At 31.2% G+C, this 20,065-nt stretch overlaps 1 long non-coding RNA gene across 1 annotated transcript; it reads right to left on the reverse strand.

Annotated features, from left to right (window-relative positions):
* Positions 1 to 1,489: 1,489 nt before the first annotated feature.
* Positions 1,490 to 12,428, reverse strand: LOC143058652 (uncharacterized). The gene is made up of 6 exons (XR_012973171.1): positions 12,077 to 12,428; positions 10,558 to 10,648; positions 9,677 to 9,846; positions 5,893 to 6,017; positions 3,616 to 5,392; positions 1,490 to 2,006 (listed from the first exon to the last, which is right to left on the reverse strand). It is a non-coding gene; the product is annotated as an uncharacterized LOC143058652 (long non-coding RNA).
* Between the last annotated feature and the right edge of the window lie 7,637 nt (positions 12,429 to 20,065).

A 20,065-nucleotide genomic window follows, 5' to 3' on the forward strand; every position in this document is an offset into this window, starting at 1 on the left:
TTTTAATATATATTAGACCGTTGTTTTTCCCGTTTGAATGGTTTTACACTAGTAATTTTGGGGCCCTTTATAGCTTTTTTGTTCGGTGTAAGCCAAGGCATCCGTGTTGAAGACCGTACATTGACTTATAATGGTTTACTTTTATAAATTGTTTTTTTAGATGGAGAGTTGTCTCATTGGCACTCACACACACCAAATCTTCCTATATCTATTAGATGGATTTGGCTATTTTATTAATTTTGTCATAACACTTTTAAACTGTTTCAATTCGTTAACATTCTCGGCTTTCAAAACATAAGGCTTTGATCGTTCCTGATGATACTTGACAAATAGTCTCTGTTATTTCCATACATGATTTATCCAAAAATCGTGAATCTATTTAAATTAGGAACTGCTTGTATCTAAGATGTGTGAATAAAACAACCATGTATGATTTAGTTGTATACTAATTATGTGTATTAGATATAAAATTGTGTTGTTAGTGACACGATCATATCAAATCTGCTTTCCTGATACAATACAACTTGCTTCAGATGTTTTAAAATTACAATGAAAAACAAACAAAAGATTAATTTAATAGTAGTGTATACAAATATAACTGCAATAAATTACAACGAAAAACAAACCAAAGGTTAATTTAATAGTAGTGTATAAAAATATAATTACAATAAATGAATACTTCTTTTACTTTTAATAATTGTTTGAGTTGTGAAAGTGTTGATCGTGTTGTAAAAGCGTTGACCGTGGGCACTCAGAATATGCTTCGGTCAATGCCTTTACAACACAATACAATTATAAAAGAATGCATTCATTTCGTAAATCAGAACACACATTTATCAGAGATATATTTCCATTCCTTTCAGATGAAACAAATATGTAATTCATTTTTTTCAATAATTCCGAATAATTGTATTAAGCTTTCTGTTCTGCTTTCATTATTTACATCGGTTATTATCAGAGCTTTAATGTTTTAAAACACTATACAACCATTAAAGATAAACTCTTAAATAAACCTTGAATACAAACAGCAATGCAACATTTTAAATTTGAAATGATATTGATGAATACCCTTATACATCACTATTTCCTACGGTTGGTATGACTTTTGTTATCCGTTGGATATGGATCATATATTATAACTCAGTGTCCTGAAACTTTTTGTATCATATTGTACTTATGTGTTCTAGCGTGAAATCCCAAGTCGTTAATTCATTCCTTTAAATATTGTCTTGCATCAGTAATTGTCATACTCTAAGGAGGCATGGTATCGGTAATCGATCTGATATACAGTGCTTTGAAGAATACAAAATATTTTTGCAGTGTTCGATTTTTAAATTATTTTGCTTTATATTATAAATAATTATGAAACAAAATTGTTTGGCACTTCTTTAGTTATTTTAGTATTTGAAATACATATTGAAGTTAATTAACATGTACTCTAAATGTACTTTTTTAATTTCTTTGAATGTATGAATATGTTCACAACTCCGGTAGGATGAATGGCAATGTAATTTCAACTTAAAACTAATATCTTCGAAAGGAGTCGGTTTCATAAAAATGGATCGAAAGTATAAAAAGTTGTTTATGACTTACGACCAGTCTTGGACGTAAGTATCTTTTTTTAAATCAACTCAAGGTCTTATCTGCTAAATTGTTTGCATTTCTTAAGAAAATACACGCATTGACCACTTTTAGACAGCTTTTTTTTTCTTTTCTATCAAATATATAAGTTTAAAGCGTCTTGTAGTGTCGTTTAATCATAATTCTAGTCGACTTCAGTGAATAGTTATATCCTTTCCATGTTGCCCATACAATCCCTTTGGGTTTAGTGGAGTAATATCCCCCTAAGTATTCTCCATTCAAATTAGCTAGATGACATGAATTGTACCACCACGCTCCCTTAAACGATGTTGCACAGTTACCTTTGGACTTGTCGTTATCTCTGTCAATTGTGGAAAACATCATACCGTTGTGATTTTGGTGGCCAGGAGAGGACAGGCTATTTCCTGCATAAAAAAGAAACAAAACGTAATTTTCTTTATCAAATTTAAAAATCAAAAGCTCAAACGCATTAAAAAATCGAAAAAAGTGTCATATTCCTGAATGTGTACAGACATTTCTTTTAATCGTAAACGGTGGATGAAACCTAATTTTATTGCTAGCTAAACTTCTCACTTGCTTGTACACAATGTATAATATATGTTCAGAAATGACCACGCCATATAACATGTTCAAAAATTCAATAGTCTAATTGAAAAAAAAAAATAAATATTGGAGGAGTTCAACGATCTAATTGATAGAGATGTGGTATGAGTATTTATACAATACTATCGAGTTCAATCAAACCTTTTATATTTCATGTTCTTATATTTTCCATTATACCCTCTAGTAGTGCTACTTATCGATATACACTTTCTTTGACGTCATTCAAATACCATACTACAATTTAAATGAATTAGGATAAAATTTAATTCATGCGAAGTTTGTAGAAGTTTAAGACAATGAAAAATAAACCAAAAGCACACAAAGTACATGTCATGTGTCCGAACCACTGGTCAAGATCTAGAAGAACCGAAATAGTCGGAGAACGTTATTACCAAAAGATTTAAAATACCCGAATCGATCTAAGGTAAATTTTACCCCAAAAAAGTGTGCTGGCCGCTTTGTGTCTTCAAATGAACAGATAAGAACATTTACAAGGTGATTGGTCGCATCAAAGAGCCGAATGATATCAAAGAGACATTCAAACTCATAGTCACAACGCCGTTACTAAATATAAAAAGACAAGCTGACAAACAACTGTACCCAAACACAACATAAAAAATCAAAAGATCAACAAGAAACCCACTGATAACTGGGGGTGAAAAATGTGCTCCGGAGAAAAAAGTAGATCCTGCTTCATATATGGCACCTTCTGTATTACTCAAGCTAGTACAAATCTGTCGATAAGTCTAATTCTGTAGAACAAAGGACGGGATTTCAGTAACAACATTTTGGACATGTCCATGGACATCTGTGAAAGAAAGTGAAATCACAAACATACTGAACTTCGAGGAAAATTCGAAACGGTAAGTCCTTAAAGCGTGGAAATTACTATGTGATCCGTGTAAACTGATCAAACCTTCAAATAAACATTTTAGTAAATGTTATCTTACCGATGTTGTAAAAGATCTTTGAGTATAGTTTACATTGACACTTATATCGATTTTGTCATCAGCAAATTAAAACACAACTGAATTTGTATTCTTTTCAAACGGGACGTATAAAGACCCACACATTTTTTATCTTTACAAGGTAAACAATCCTACTGCCTGTCGATAAATATTAGCAAAGGAACGATTTTAACATTACTCCTTGGATTTCTTTCTTCAATAGCTTTCTCTAAGAGCAGACATTCCCTAAACAGTGAATCATAATAGGAAATACCAATCCTTGAATATCGTATCAACTGGGATATATATATTCCATACATAGGTAACGCTTTAATGGTGTTACATAAAAACTAAAAGGTCACAATTTGCAAACACACATCTTTCTCCTTAAAGATTTTTGTTCAACAGATCATCATTATAATTGTTTTATTGTAAGGATGAGGTAAAACATTATCATCTTTACCTGCATTTCCATCATATCCATCGACATTCAGAATATAGTTTGTGGCAGCATCTCCGATACTGAATTCACTGTACTCTGCATATCGTGAATTCCCGTCAAAATCTTCAAGGTAAATGAAAAGCTTGTGTTTTGCAGTTGATGTCAGATGTAGCAAAAAAAAAAGAGAAACAAATTCATTAAACTGTTTTATCGCTTATCTATGAATTTAAAAAGAAGACTGACTATTCCACCGAGGATAAATATCCTTGCGAAGATATGTAGCTGAGATGTATTGTCGGCTAAGTCGCCCTTTTTTGCCCAAATGTCTTGCGCTACACGACGAACAAACATTCTTAGCCTAGCCTATGATAGACACATACCAAACTAAACAAAAATTGTTAAAGTTGGGAAAATAATGTTAAGGATGTTCGCTACACTCTTTCAAACACGCAAGCTTTTACAATGACAATTATAAATTGAAAGTATATAAATAAAGGAACTAAAAAAGTAGAACAAAAATAAAAGGTTTGTCCGCTTGTTTTAGACATATCAGCCATCTTAAATTTATCTAAATTTTGAATGCATTTTCCAATGCCACTTTTTTCCTTTCAAAAACGAGCAAACGAATATAATGATTTTATAAGAACTTCGAAAATGGCGCAAACTATATGTTATAAAACTATTAAAGAAAAGCAGGGGTTATAGGGCAAATATAGCAATGACAGTACATAAATAAAGCCAAAGGATTCCGAAAAAATAACAAAAAGTAAAAAAACACGAGGAGCGAACATCCCTAAAGGAATTTATAGCCGAGTTTTTATCATCTTTATTGTTACAGTCTTGTATTTAGTAGATGTGGTTGGTTCTTATTTGTTACATATAATTAGTCAATATAAGTCAGTTGGGGTCAAACGGTTAAGACCGTTGATGTATTCACTTGAATTGTCTTTCCGAGTATTTCATAAATGATTACAACGTGTGTCTTAATAATATATTGATAAATTGATTGATTGATACTTAATTATTAGCGGCTTAACAGTGACCGATAATTGTTAACAATAATTTTTTTTTGACAATCATTTAAATTCTTTTTTCGTTTTTTTCTGGACAATGATTTGAAATACACTAGTACACTTGGTACAAGAACCTGTTAAAGAACAATGTCAAGGGCGTATTCTTCGCCCTTTTGTTTCATCAAAAATAACTGTAAAATAAAATAAAACTCAAAAAGTCTTTTTTATCAGAAGCAATATAATGACGCTGTCGAAATAACGAGCAAACAAATAGGCATACAGGTAAGGTGTCATTCATAACTGTTAAGAGTCCCATAACTCTAGATTGACAAAGCAGAAAATTGTCAAATTCAAGTTAACTTCCACGTTTCCAAGTGTTTATTGTGAAGCAATTTGATCCTGCTTCACTATATCTAGTGCATGAAACATAAAAGCAAATGTCTTTATTAATCTGAGTGTGAAGATCCCCTAACTCCTGGATGATGTATGGTATTGTGCATCAAGCAATGGGTGTTTTATGTCAAATTTAATGTTGTGTTAAAATTACATATTACGCAAATTTGAGTTATTTAAGAAAGTGTTGAGGACAATTTGTCTTTAAATAAAAAGCAGACGGACAATGACGTACCATAATTATGATATTGCGTCTTTGTTTCGATTGATTTTTCAAAAAAAAAAAAAAAAATACCCAGCCAAAATTCTGATTCCAAATTTCCGAGTCCATCCTCATAATCAGACCATTCTCTGTAAAAATCAACAATGCCATTAATTCTCCTTTGGAAAACCTGGAAGCAAAAAAAAAAAAAAAAAAAATAAAAAAAATAGCAAATAGACAGAATACTATGCATTTGATGTTGATTTCAAGTATTTACCCGAAACCAGTTGTATATCAAACATTTTGCCATAACGTTACAGTATTAAAGAACATATTAATCGAAATAAAAGTTCTTGTTTTATATATTTTTGACAGCAAACAATGATTTTGATGTCAAATATTTAACCAGAACAATTGTATATGAAATATTTTGCCGTAACGTTACAATATTAAAGAACATATTAACCGGAAAAAAAGGGTTCTTGTTTTACATATTTTTCGAGAGAAAACAATGATATCAAATGTTTACCTCAAACCAATTGTATATGCAACATTTTGCCATAACGTTACATTCAAATGCACATGATGTTCAGGTGGTTCAAAAACTTTTCCTAGGGTGTTTTTCTATATGTTCGTCCTATAACATATTATTGTGTGTATTGATCAACCACACTACTTCACTTTACCTACCGTCCATCCGAATCCTGCTGTTTCCATGTCACAGTAAACATCGAATTTTGTAACTTTGGGATAAATTGTGTAAACTCCTGATATACTTCCATGTGGAAAGTCGCTACAATCACGTGGAACAAAGTCTGTAGAATACATATTTTTATAGTTAATATTTTGGTTGATTTTTATAATGTTGTTTTTTTATTTTGAAAAACAAGAAAACCAGGATAATCTGCTGCGTTGTTTTTGTTATGGGATTTTAAGAGATAACGTCATATTTCTGGTTTTGAAAACAGCGTTTGGAACTTGCCAGTAAAATTATAACAACATGTACAACGAGACATTGAAATATACGATTAAAGAGTAGATAACGCGCTTAAGGTCATCAATTGGTATTCGACACAATAATATAATAATCCTGCAACCGGAGGGGACTTCAAAAGAAACCGACACAGTCATGTTTACATGCTCAACAAAGATGAACGTCGCGTTGAACTCAAAAATATCAAATGAAACAAAATATAAAATATAAAAAACAAACCAAAAAATACAAGACAAACTATATTTTTTCGTTTTTCTCTAAATATACTTCCGAAATTTACCCTAAAGAATTAACTTTAACTAAATCTAACATAAACAGCAGCAGTTGTCCTTTTCTAGATTTAGAAATTTCAATTTCAAACGGGAAACTTCATACAAACAAACTTACAAGTAAGGGTTATCGTACCAATATTGTAATTAGATCTCTGAATATAGTTTACATTGGCACTAATATTGATTTTGTCATTAGCAAATCAAAACATAAATAAATTGTAGTCTTTTGAGGCGGCATGTAGAGACAGGTTAATTTTTATCTCTATAGAAGTCGCTCCTCACTATTCTACTTACTGTTGATACATGTATTTTTGGCATTGCACAAGTCATATCTTCTCTGACTGTTCATGACGTTAAAATACTAAATTCCTTGGGTGTGTTTTAGTTGATTTTAGTCTCTGATGCATGATTTTTTATTATTGATTGTTTTTGGCTTTTAACTAGCTGTCGGTGACTGCGAGTGCTCTCAAATCGTATTAATTCGACTTGTTGATACTGTTTATAATGTTTTTTTGTTATTTTATATTAATATGGATCTTGTCTATATACCAGCTTTCATTATTTGGAATATCTTCTAATTTTCACTAAAATTTACGACAAAAGAGACGATTTTTCATTTCCTATTGATAATTTTCCTTTTTTAGACGGTGATGTGCCTTGGCCCCATCATACGGTGTTTATATGTCCCAACTCTTTCGGTTTGCCGGTGTGTGTTCTGATGTCACAGATTTTAACGAACGTAATCAATGCATCACTGGGAAATTGTTGTGTCAGGGATTTCGATACCGTAAATTACTCAAAACTTTTCATAGATACAAAGATTTGATTAGTAAATTTGGTTGTACCCGTAAAAACTTATTAAAAATGGTATTTCACATCCTAACTTTTATGGTTATATTGTACTTAAAGCGCGGAAATTACTATGTGACCCGTGTAAACTCATCGAACCTTTAAACAAACTTTCAAGTAAGGGTTATCGTACCAATATTGTAACTAGATCTCTGAATATAGTTTACATTGGCACTAATATTGATTTCGTCATTAGCAAATCAAAACATAACTAAATTGAAGTCTTTTGAGGCGGGATGTAGATGTAGACACGTTAATTTTTATCTCTATAGAAGTCGCTCCTCACTATCCTACTACCTGTCGATACATGTATTTTTGGCATTGCACAAGTCATGTCTTCTCTGCTTGTTCATGACATTAAAATACTAAATTGCTTGGATGTGTTGTAGTTGATTTTAGTCTCTGGTGCATGATTTTATACTATTAATTGTTTTTTGGCTTTTAACTAGCTGTCGGTGACTGCGAGTGCTCTCAAATCATATTAATTCGACCTGTTGATACTGTTTATAATGCTTTTTTGTTATTTTATATTAATATGGATCTTGTCTATATACCAGCTTTCATTATTTGGAATATCTTCTAATTTTCACTTTTTCTTACTATATTTGTATAAACTTCAAGATTTACCTGTATTTTTTCAAAAGTAATTATTTTCGAAGGGTTAAATATTTCGCAGTGGTGTTTTAGCCATGGCTTTGTTTGGACTAGTTTGTTTGCTTTTTGGCCTTGAATGTTTGTCCTTAATATTTTATTAACTGTGCATTTGCATTCAGATATCGCAGATCAAATTTATTCGCACATAGTTTATTAATTTACGTTTTTTGATTGAGTTAAGCCTGCCAATTGATATTTTACCGTGTGTTTTTCTATTTTGTGATGTAATGCTATTGTTTCAGAAAAAAGGAAAAGGTTTCGCACCATTAAAACGTTTAATCCCGCTGCAAATGTTTGCACCTATCCTAAGTCAGGAATCTGATGTACAGTAGTTGTAGTTTGTTTATGTAATTTATATGTGTTTCTCCTTTCTCCATTTTTTTTTAATATAGATTAGACCATTGGTTTTCCCGTGTGAATGGTTTTACACTAGTAATTTTGGGGCCCTTTATAGCTTGTTGTTCGGTGTGAGACAAGGCTCCATGTTGAAGACCGTACATTGACCTATAATGGTTAACTTTTTTTAAAATTGTTATTTGGATGGAGAGTTGTCTCATTGGCACTCACACCCATCTTCCTATATCTATATATTTAATTCAATCAATTATTTATCATTACTTTTATTTTAAGATATGTTGATAATAACCTGTTCCTTACAAAGCTAAATTAAAAAAAAAAGGATTAATAGATTTTCAAACTCAAGTTAAATTTTAAAAAGGTAGATGTTCAATAAGATCTATCGACTATATCAACCAACAGAACAAATATAAAACTGCTGTAATATTCAGGATTTAGTACAGACAATTTTCTAACAAAACCTGATTTTATACCTAGTTTAAGACCCCAGTTATATGACTTCTGTCCATAGTTCCGTTCTATGTGCCTTATTGACAAAATTGTGCGAGATATCGGAATAGACATAATTGAAAAACGCAACATTAGCATGGATTCCACAGACAAAATTGTGATAACAAGTTATATATTCCTCTGTCTCATATATCCATCTCATATATTGAATTCACGGCTAGTTCGGCAATATTGAATAGGGGTAAATTGTAATAATGGAGGTAAAAATGGTCTGAAAAATACGGGAAACATCATTATAACTGAGCAGTATCTTTGATACATGCATAGGAATTCCTGTTCTATCAAACACTGTCCACCTCTTTCTAGAGGGTTTACCCCTATAAAATAAGGCAGATCTTACCTTTCGACACACACGATAAACCAACTTGTTTTCGTGAGCGATATTTCTTCGGGACTTTTGCAAGAAAAACAATAACGTGAATATAAATCGTCGAGAAAAATTAAAAACCTGGATCTTTTTTTGTTAAATTATATAAAGTACATGTGAATAGAGAAAAATTAGATCACCGCGAATTGACCTCTCATCGACAATGAGTCGGTTTACAGTAGATATTTCATAACACGAACAAGAACACACTCAGCTATATATTTTTTTTCTAGTATTTACTTATACATACACTGATATCTGTTAACCTGTTTGTTCTATGACATGCATTTTATTATTTTAGTTCACAATTTACCTATATGTTATTTAAGTCCCGTATTCACATTTAAAAGTTCCTTTGAAGTATGCAATAAATGAAATGCATTTCAACAGCAAATGATTTTCTTTCATCCCTTTTTCATTATATATTTAGCCTACATTTTTGTTATTTCTAAATGAGCGATAGAAACTTACTGTTGTCTGCGCATGTGAGCATCTTATTCCATTTTCCCTTCTTATTACATACTATGAAGGGACGTCCAATCATGAAATATCCTGGTTTACATTTGAATTGATTTCCAGCTTTAAGATTTCTATATAAGCCAAACGTTTCGATACAAATAGATTTACAAGGTCCTTACAATCTGAAAATGAACATAAAAAAGTTGCAGTTCTGTAGAATCTTCACATTTGTTTGTTAATTTTGTAATGAGCATGATCAGTATGCAAATATTTCTTTCGAATCAATGCACATACCCCCTATTTTCCCCCATAAATAAGATTAAAAAATAGACTTATAAAAACATAAACTTCAAATTGGAAAAATACTAGACCTCAAAATTAAAATGGGAATGTAGGTACCAGTCTTGTATTACAACTCCAATGTCCGGTGCATGTCAACACATGGAGGGGAACAAAATAGAATATTTTTTTCTGATTTGATTCTGGACTCATTTTTTTTTTCTTTTTGATAATAGGTTTATGCTGAATTGAAACATATATATAGATTTAAAAAAAAAAATCTTGCATCTTTTCGCGGATATCAATACAGGAAAGTGGGAGAATATCATGCTAACTGAAAGTGGTGCGGTCTAGTGAAAACAGCAAACAGAAAGTAAAAACAAATGTTTGACTTTCAGGTAACTTTTTATTTTTCGTAGCATGACCCAATTTTTTTTATGAAATCACAATTTTACATTAGTAAATACATGATATGAACATGATTTTTTTCTTTTCAAAGGTCAGCTGTTTTGCATGTAAGCCTATGGAGCAGTCAATTACAAGACAGCAACCTGGACAATAAAATTTTTGAATTAATAAACGTTTATACATATATTGTTATTATTTTCACTTACAAACAGGTGTACAGATATTTCCACCAGTTATTAGTTTTGAACATTTTTCTCCGGCAAAACAAGTATGGTCTGCGCATGATCCGGCTAGAGACTTGACAAAAATGATAAAAATTACAGATAAAGCAATTACAAAGTTAGTTATATCTTACATAATGAATATTTTGTTCATGGGAATATCTACTCGAATAACGAGGTCCAATTTAAAAGCCGGCATGACATAACATCAAAGAACCAAAAATTTCAAAACCGATATTGGTGCTGATTAAAAATCTGATCAGTCCAGGTCCTATTGTTTTCCTAATGATTGATATTGCCAATAACTAACAAGTTCATGGTCCAATCTGATACCAATATCAGCAATCTGAGTATATTTCTCTTAAACCGCCATTCTCTATTGGTTCACGCTTACATAGATGGATGACAAATGCATAATGTACAAATAAGCATAAAACCGGTGTTATGTAGTTTATGATTGTAGTAAGGAAACCAGAACGGTTTCACAAACAGAACACTTTTACCTTGAAGGTGGAGTAAACTGTGCAACTTATATACAGCATGATTTTATCAGATGCTAGTACAATTACTAAACATATAGGCTTAAAATAAGCCGAATATTAAATAATGGACCTTCGGGAGTGTCTAAGGATATATACTTATTTTTCAAGAAAGTTTGAAAGGTTTCTCTTCCGCGTTTGAATCTTGAATTGAGTCACGGTATACCATACATACTTTATTTGCTCCTCGTATAGAAATTACAACGAATTGTCATTCGAATATTTTATTTTCGTTGCTTACTCATTGCATAATTGAATCAATAATTATATACAATATCAGAGTATGATGAATTTTAAGGTATATGAAAAAAGTAAAATCACAAATATACTTAACTCTTAGAAAAATTCAAAAAGGAATGTCCCTAATCAAATCAATGCAATGACAAAATCGAACGCTCAAACAAATCAAACGAATGGATAATAACAAACATATTCCTAACTTGGTATAGGCATGGTCTACATCTATTTTTGGGCATTTTCTCAGTGGCGGATCCTGAATTTTTCATAAATGGGTCCGCTGACTGACCTGGTTTTATAGCTATCTAAATCTCACTATGACAGTCACATCAAATTCCATTATATTGACAACGATGTGTGAGCAAAACAAACAGACACAATAGGTAAATAAAGGCAGCAGTAGTATACTGCTGTTCGAAATTCATAAATCGACTGAGAAAAAAAAAAACAATCCGGGTTACAAAATAAAACTGAGGGAAACACATCAAATATAAGAGAACTACGACACAACAGAAACACAACACCTACATTGTAAAACTGTCAAAATAGGGATACGGCAGACAATATTGAGTTATCATCTTTATCAATAGGGAAACAAAAAAATGTTATAAAGAAGCACAAAAAGGCATACATCAAAATTATCCTTATTTTGCTTTATTATTATCCGATTTTATTTCTCTATGTAAAAATCACCCATATGAATTTAAGTACTGACATATAAATCTTACCTTAGACCAAGATGATCGTTTAGTAAAGATACTCGCTTCTTCGATCTGAAGATTTTCCCCAATAGTAGGCTGACCAAGAATATCACCAATTTTCCAATTCTTTCTATAATTTACAGCGATACACCAGGATGTTAAAAAGCATTCCCTTACACATTCTATCAAACTGAGCTGTTGTAATCGACGGAGTATATTAGATAGCTGACTTCTGTCATGTTGTAGATGACTAATACCATTTATGTTGTTGGGATGGAGGCATTCGATGTCATCTTGTTCACAAAATTCCTCCAATAAACATATATATTGATTGTACAAAGTTACGAAAATTATGAAACCTAAGCCTCTCATCAAAACTTCCATCACATCTGTTACAACAGACGACAACTCTATGAAATGGATTTTCCAATACTAATTAAACTAAATACGTACACTCAGCCCAAAGCATATTCAATTTACAAATGATTGATTTTAAAGCATATACATTCATTCAAACAATTTCAAGGTTTGTCAATCATCATGCATACCTTTTTGTTGTACTTAATTGAAAGAAAGTCACTCAGTTAAAAGGACAAAACTTAATAGATTCTATTTATTAAGTGAGATGCATTTTTTTTTTAACTTTTCAGAAACAAAATCAAATGTTAGCAAAAGGTGGTGCTACTTGAAAGGTGGTATATATTATTGCAAGGGGAAAAGTTGTTTTGTTCAAAGAGAGGATTTGTTTTATATCAGCTTAAGATTTTGGATTACGAATCCATCTGTTCATAAATAGCCTATAAAAGCTTATATTTGTCGCTTAAAAGTGGTTTGTTCAAATGAAATATGAAAATATACAATGACCTCGCGCATAATAATTTGAACACAATCATCCAACATGTCTCAAAGATGTTGCTATTGCTTAATGTAAATTTGTCCCACTTAGAAATGCAATGTTTTAACATAGATAATTGATTACGTCACCTAGAATATGTCAATGATAAACAATACAATATGCAATGAAGCGTTATAAACTTTGTCATAAATCCTTTAGAACTGAATACAAAATTCTATTCTCGCACCATGATATAAATTTATGGTCATAGATCATGTAGATATGGAGTTCTTATTCTAGTGATACAAGTTCATAGAAAATGTATTAAACAGAGAGTAAAATCAATAATTACTTTTAGGTTTTTTTAACAACCATATCAATGATGATGCATATACCAAACCCAGTGGTCTTTAATACATGTGTACTTGTGTGAATTAGGATTCTTATGAGTTATTGCAACAATATACGGTCATAAAACTATCCAAAGATATTTAAGACAATACCAATCAAAACCAAGGAGTAAACAAAGACTCACAAAACCAAAGGACATTTACATTAACAGCTATACATAATAATTAAGAAACAAAACGAACTCCACTAAAAACCGGGAGTGAAATCAGGTGCTCCGGAAGGGTAAGCATTTCCTGCACCGTATTAGGCACCCGTCGTGTTATTTCTTTGTTCAGTTTGGTAATGATGGAAGGTTATTATGACTAAGGAAAAATATCAGATATGATTTCTGACACACTTTTGTCAGAATGGCCAATCAGCTCATGATGGCGACCGTAAAACTTCTTGAGTGATGACCCTTATTTGATTGATTCATAACCCTGTCTTAGCAACTTTTGAAAAAGTAGTATTCCTCGTTCAACAAAATCAACGAACTTTGAGCGAGCTCTAGAGTAACGTATCAATTGAGACACATAAACTCCATATGCTGGTGCCGCTGGGATGTTGCTACATAGAAATAGAAAGTTTACTATAGGAAAATTAAAATCATCGTGTTTGTCATAAATTTTGGTATTCAAACTACCATCAGTAGTCATTTCGAGAAAAAAGGTCTAAATATGAAGCAGATTTATATGTGTCGGTAGTATCTTTAATTTCAAGTTCACTTGGATATATTAAATGTAACTGAATCTATTATTTTTAAGAGACAGTACATCATCACTTTACCGAAAGGTGAAATTAAAAGACTAGGCTTAATTCTTTTTTCCTTTCTGTACAAGCCCTTGGATAAATTCTGCTTCATAGGAATAAAAAAACAAATCTGCAAGAAGGGAGCGCAATGGGTTCCCATTGGGATTCCAATAGTCTGTTGGAAAACTAAACCTCCAAATTCAACAAATAAGTTGTCAATTAAAAACTCCAGCATGGCAGTGATATCCTCGTCGGTATATTTTTTTTGTTGTCTCTGTATCATTTTTCACAAAGTAAGCTGAATTCCCGCCCAAAACTAGATATTTATACATCTAGTGTCCTTTTGTTAAAGAAACATAAGCTGACGAGTTCTTTCAGTCGAACTTTAAGTTTAGTATTTGGAATAGTGGTATAAAAAGTTGAAAAATCAAAGGTTATAATGCTGGTACAATGTTTTTATGATTGAGATTGTAAATCCACCAATAACCAATGAATTTTTTAGTATCCACATCTGATTAACACCACTTCTTGAATATGCCGTTTCGGAATATTTCGAAGTCTTTCTTTGACTGCAGTGAGTATGGCATTAAGAACTTCAAGGGTTTAGTGGAATACTTGGATGAACCTGCAATATACCTTTCGTTATAAGGATTCTTGTGAAGCTTAGGAATCCGATATAAGGATGGAAGATCGTGGTCTTCATCATATGGATTATCACCAAAGGAAATTAGAACCGATTTGTGGTTTTCCAGGATCTCCTGTTTCGAAAACGTACTTAGTGTATATGTAGGATTTCCAAGTGTGTTATTTTATCCCCAGTCCCTTAATCAGGCAGTCAATGTAGTGTTTCTTGCAAACAAAAACAATAATATAAAATGGATTTGATAGAAACATGGAATCAGAATTCAATAAGCCTGATATGTAATAATGAAAACATATTTCTTTCATTGCTAAACGTGTTGAAGTAAAGATTAGTACGTGAAACGATAGACCCTCTTGATTAAGAATATTTGCCAGAATCTTCTAGTTTTATCAGTGGACTGTCATTAAAACATTTACACCGTAGACCCCTATATTTACCTTCATTTCATACTTTTATTGCATAAAGTTTTAAAACTATTTTTCTAAAATGCTATAAAATCCTCTTTATGTTTCCGTTTTTTGATAAAAAAAAGTGTGCCAAAGTTAAATGTATGAAAAGTCAAGAAAGAATTATTTTATGCCGAATTTTCAATGGCTTATATCTCTGAAACAAACACACAGACCCTTATTTTTTTTTCTGCTTTTTTAGTTTCTTTATTTAAGTACTATAAATTTATAATAGTATTTCGAAAAATTTGTAATTTTTAAAGAAGGTAGTGCACATAATTTAAGCTTACAATTCCACATTCAACTGTAAAATAAGAGTATGTTCTGTTTATCCAGAAGGAGAACTCACAGCAGGGAAATAAAAATACCAGAGAGACATTCAAACTCATAGATAAAAAATGTCAACGACACAGCTAAAAAAGAAAAAAAATGAAACAACCTAGTACACAAGACACAATATAGAAAACTGAAGACTAAGCAACACAAACCCCACTAAAAACCTGGGAGTTTTATAAAGTGCTCCGGAAGGGTAAGCAGATTTTTATGTATTGATTTCTGCTGCTTATCAATAATCATGTGTTAAATATGTAGTCTTTTTTTTTTTATTATAACCTTAATTGAAAAACTCATTATGCAGTATATTCTTTATTGCAGACTACAATGTCCTGATTTGTTTTAAACAAAATATATCATATTTAGCTGAATTCTAAGAAGTTATGGCATTTCTATTTTTATTCATATTTGAATCATGGGCGTGATAATTGATTGTATTTATCACATTTGAACTTGTGACATTGGATATTCTTATCTAGATATAGATAAAACAAAAATGTCAACGCCACAGCTAAAAAAGAAAAAAATGAAACAACCTAGTACACAATACACAATATAGAAAACTAAAGACTAAGCAACACAAACCCCACTAAAAACCTTGGAGTTTTATAACGTGTTCCGGAAGGGTAAGCAGATTTTTATGTATTGATTTCTGCTGCTTATCAATAATCATGTGTTAAATATGTAGTCTTTTCTATTTCATATGCAATAATTTTTGTAATAAAAAGTAAAATAACAAAAATACCGATTCAAAAGTTCAAACACATCAAACTAATGAATAACAACTGTTGTATTTTTGACTTCAAACATGAAGTGTTCTAAGACCAGTGCTAAAGTTTTAAAAGAGTGGTGCTTTAATAAAAAGTCATTGTTTTTGTATGATACAGTTTTCGTTCAAATATTATGCAATACATGTATAAAATATTTTTTTCTGATATTTCATAACCAATAGAAAATGAAATTCATTGATATCAAATTAAAAACAGATTTCGACCTATGCTTGATTTGTTTTTTTGAACAGAAAAAAAAAATGGTTGGCTCTATTCGTGAGCTGCCAACAAACATCTATTAAAAACAAAACAAACATATTTCTCTACATTAATCTTTCAACTGAAAGTATTCAGGTTCCACCTGTGTTAATATAGATAATTATTTTCCTATAGGAACGTCTTTTATGGACAACAATGTTCTACGTTACTTGGAAGTTTTTTTTATTATAACCTTAATTGAAAAACTCATTATGCAGTATATTCTTTATTGCAGACTAAAATGTCCTGATTTGTTTTAAACAAAATATATCATATTTAGCTGAATTCTAAGAAGTTATGGCATTTCTATTTTTATTCATATTTGAATCATGGGCGTGATAATTGATTGTATTTATCACATTTGAATTTGTGACATTGGACATTTTTATTTTGATGTTCCTTTGTCTTTTATAAAAAAATTGCTAACTTCACAAGTGTTGTAAATGAATAAATTTCGTATGTCATGTATGTTTCTGACAGCGTTGACTTTTGTTAGAGGAAACGTTGACATGATTTCTATTTCTTCAAACAGATGCTTTGAATAGTTTAATGGACACGTTAAGGAAATTACCAACTATTGTATTATAAAGATAACATAAAGAAACCAATTAATTAAATTATTGTAAACATATCAAATGTTAATATTCTGAATATTTTACACATGATCCTACGCTTGATGAAATAATTTGAAAATTTGAACACTGACATTAATTGTCATTTCATATAAACATATGGTCAATTAAACGACTATTCCTCAAAGTTCAAATAACGTAATAAATGTTACCTTTGTACAACAACGAGAACACCCAAACCCTAATATAAGGCAGGCATTACCTGTGAAAGAGGACGAAGTCTGTATGAATTATTTGTTTTTTTAATTCAAACATATTTTAATTTCAAAACGGAAATACCGTAACGTCCCGATTTTTGTACTGTTGTTAGGGATTATATTTGTGACGTTAATTAAGATATGCCGTCATGATCAATGTAAACAAAGAAACGCGATCATCAGGTAACGTTAATTTATATTAAAGACGATTAATCATTAAAAATAATTGATATTATATTCCTGGAGTTCCTATAGTTTTCTAAACTTCTCAAAGTCTCATAACAACAAGACCGGAAGAAGAAAGTAGATTTCCGTGTTTTGTGCAAATGCGGGGATTAAAAAAAGATACAAAAAAAGTTAACGAGTTTGAGTTCATAGGTACAATGAAAATTTCAGGCAATTTTCACGATTTTTTTTGTCTTTTTGTTTTATTGATTTTTTCTACTGTAATAGGGAACTTCATCCCCACATGGTCAGTTATTACAGGTTTTGACCTGAAACAGTTATGTATGTGCCTGTCCCAAGTCAGGAGCATGTATTTCAGTGGTTCTCGTTGGTTTATGTGTTACAGATTTGTTTTTCGTTCATTTTGTTTTATATAAATAAAGTTGTTAGTTTTCTCGTTTGCATTATATTACATTGTCATTTCGCAACCTTTTATAGTTGACTATGCATTATGGGCTTGGTTCATTGTTGAAGGCCGTACGGTGACATATAGTTGTTAAGTCCTGTGTCATGTTGGTCTCTTGTTGAGAGTTGTCTCATTGGCAATCATACCATATCTTATTTTTTATAAACACATGTCAAACGAGCAAAAAAAAACCCCCGCCTATCTATACTATTGTATCTCCTATCATACATGTTTTTACCTCTGATTTTGATAAATAACGTTTTATTCCGCTAAAGAGCATTTATGATAAGAAAACATACGATGTATTGCCTGTTATCTTTGGATAATTTCTCAAAAAGTAATATTGAAAAAAAAAAACCGCAGTAGTACAAAATGGCACTGCTGTTGCTGTTTTTGAAAGATCAGAACTTTTAATGACCTTAATTCGGACATGATTCTTATTTCTCATCATTCAATTCAGTTTGATGATAATTAAAAAGAAAAACATTATGAGAAGCCAGCACTTCGTATTAGTTGGTTAGTTTTGCCTCACTGTCAGAATTGAAATGATACGATTTCAATGAGTACAAAACCTGTACCTGAAATAGCTTTCACCAGGTACGCTGGTGAAAAATTGTCGACATAATCCTTTAAATGGTTAATATCATAGAACATTATAAATAAAAATGTGAAAGCTGCAACCTCAGCATTGCTTTCTTATTTACATAATACACAAAAAATAAGGAGATCTGGTATGACGGCAAAGGAGACAACTACCCGCCACTGGTCAAATGAAAATAAGCAATAACTATAAACAACCATTCTGTTTTCAACAATTGTAGAAAAAAACATAATGTTTAGGCCATAAAAGACTCCGACATGAAAAATGCGAAACATTTCAAACGACCTTATTTATAAAAAAAAAATATTTCCGAAAAACAATTACCATGTTTTGAAGTGAAATAATCTTTAAAATGATGTCGAAATGTAATAATCTTAACTCATTTAAGCCCTCATTCCACAAAATGTTCCACTAGTATTAAATTGCAGTCACAAGTGTCACATTACTTTCCTGACCTCTTTTCTTTAACTGTTATACTTTATTCTATTTATTCATAATCTTGAATTGAGACTTGAGAATAAAAAAGTTACTTCAAAAATTCATTTTGTAATTTTTGAATGATGCACAAAGACACAATAAAAGAAAACCAATCTTGCTATCCCTTCGAAATTGGAATTGATCAAGAAGAAATGACATGTTATATTTTAATCTTACATGTGTGCTTTCAATTTCAATTTGGTTCTAACTTTAAATGTAGTTTAGCCCTTAATTGCGGATGGAATAAAAGACACCTGTTTATTTTCTGCACATGTAGAAAAAGTGGAAAACTGGTAGTTGAATGACATAGTTTTTACTTATTCTAAGATAAATGTTAGAGCGATCACTTTTTTTCTGAGTGATTTTCTCTGGGCCTAATCTGGGTTAGTTTTGTTTTCCGTCTTTGTTCTTCCGACTTGTACATGTTGCACCATAGCGGTCAAATTATTCTCTTGATATCGTTTTGCTTTTTATATGAATATATATCATGTCCTAAAATATTCAATTGCACAAAAACGAACATGCCAACGTCTTTTTAATTCAACAATTAAATTTACATGTCTTTCATTAATTGTTCGTAACTTGATCTAAAACTTTACATGAAATACTCTGACAATGTGTGTTTTTCGTTCAAAATTACGACTTTTAAAACGGTTTTGTTGGGTAAATTCAGGTTTCATTTTAGATAACTGATATCAATAGAAAAAGAATTGACACATGTTTAATTGTTTATAATTTTGTTGTAAGGCGTTTGTACTTTCTGTTGATATCATAAACACGAAATGCCTTCTCCTATGCGTCTAAAACAAAGAAGAAGTGTATTAAAGTTGGGCTGCCCAAAACAATAGAATGCTTTAATTACTAATTTGAGGAGTTCAGATAATTTCTATGAAATTTTGAGACAGCACAGGTGTGCATGTTTGATTCATGAAAGACCACAAAATTTAGTTTCTCATTCGTGTGTCCTTTCTTTCATGACGGTAGATAACTTGCGTAACTTACGACAAACGTTTTTAATTCCATATTCCGCTTTAGGCGTGGAATTATGAACAC

This window comes from Mytilus galloprovincialis, chromosome 14 (genome assembly GCF_965363235.1).
Source record: "Mytilus galloprovincialis chromosome 14, xbMytGall1.hap1.1, whole genome shotgun sequence".
In the NCBI taxonomy this organism is placed as follows: domain Eukaryota; kingdom Metazoa; phylum Mollusca; class Bivalvia; order Mytilida; family Mytilidae; genus Mytilus; species Mytilus galloprovincialis.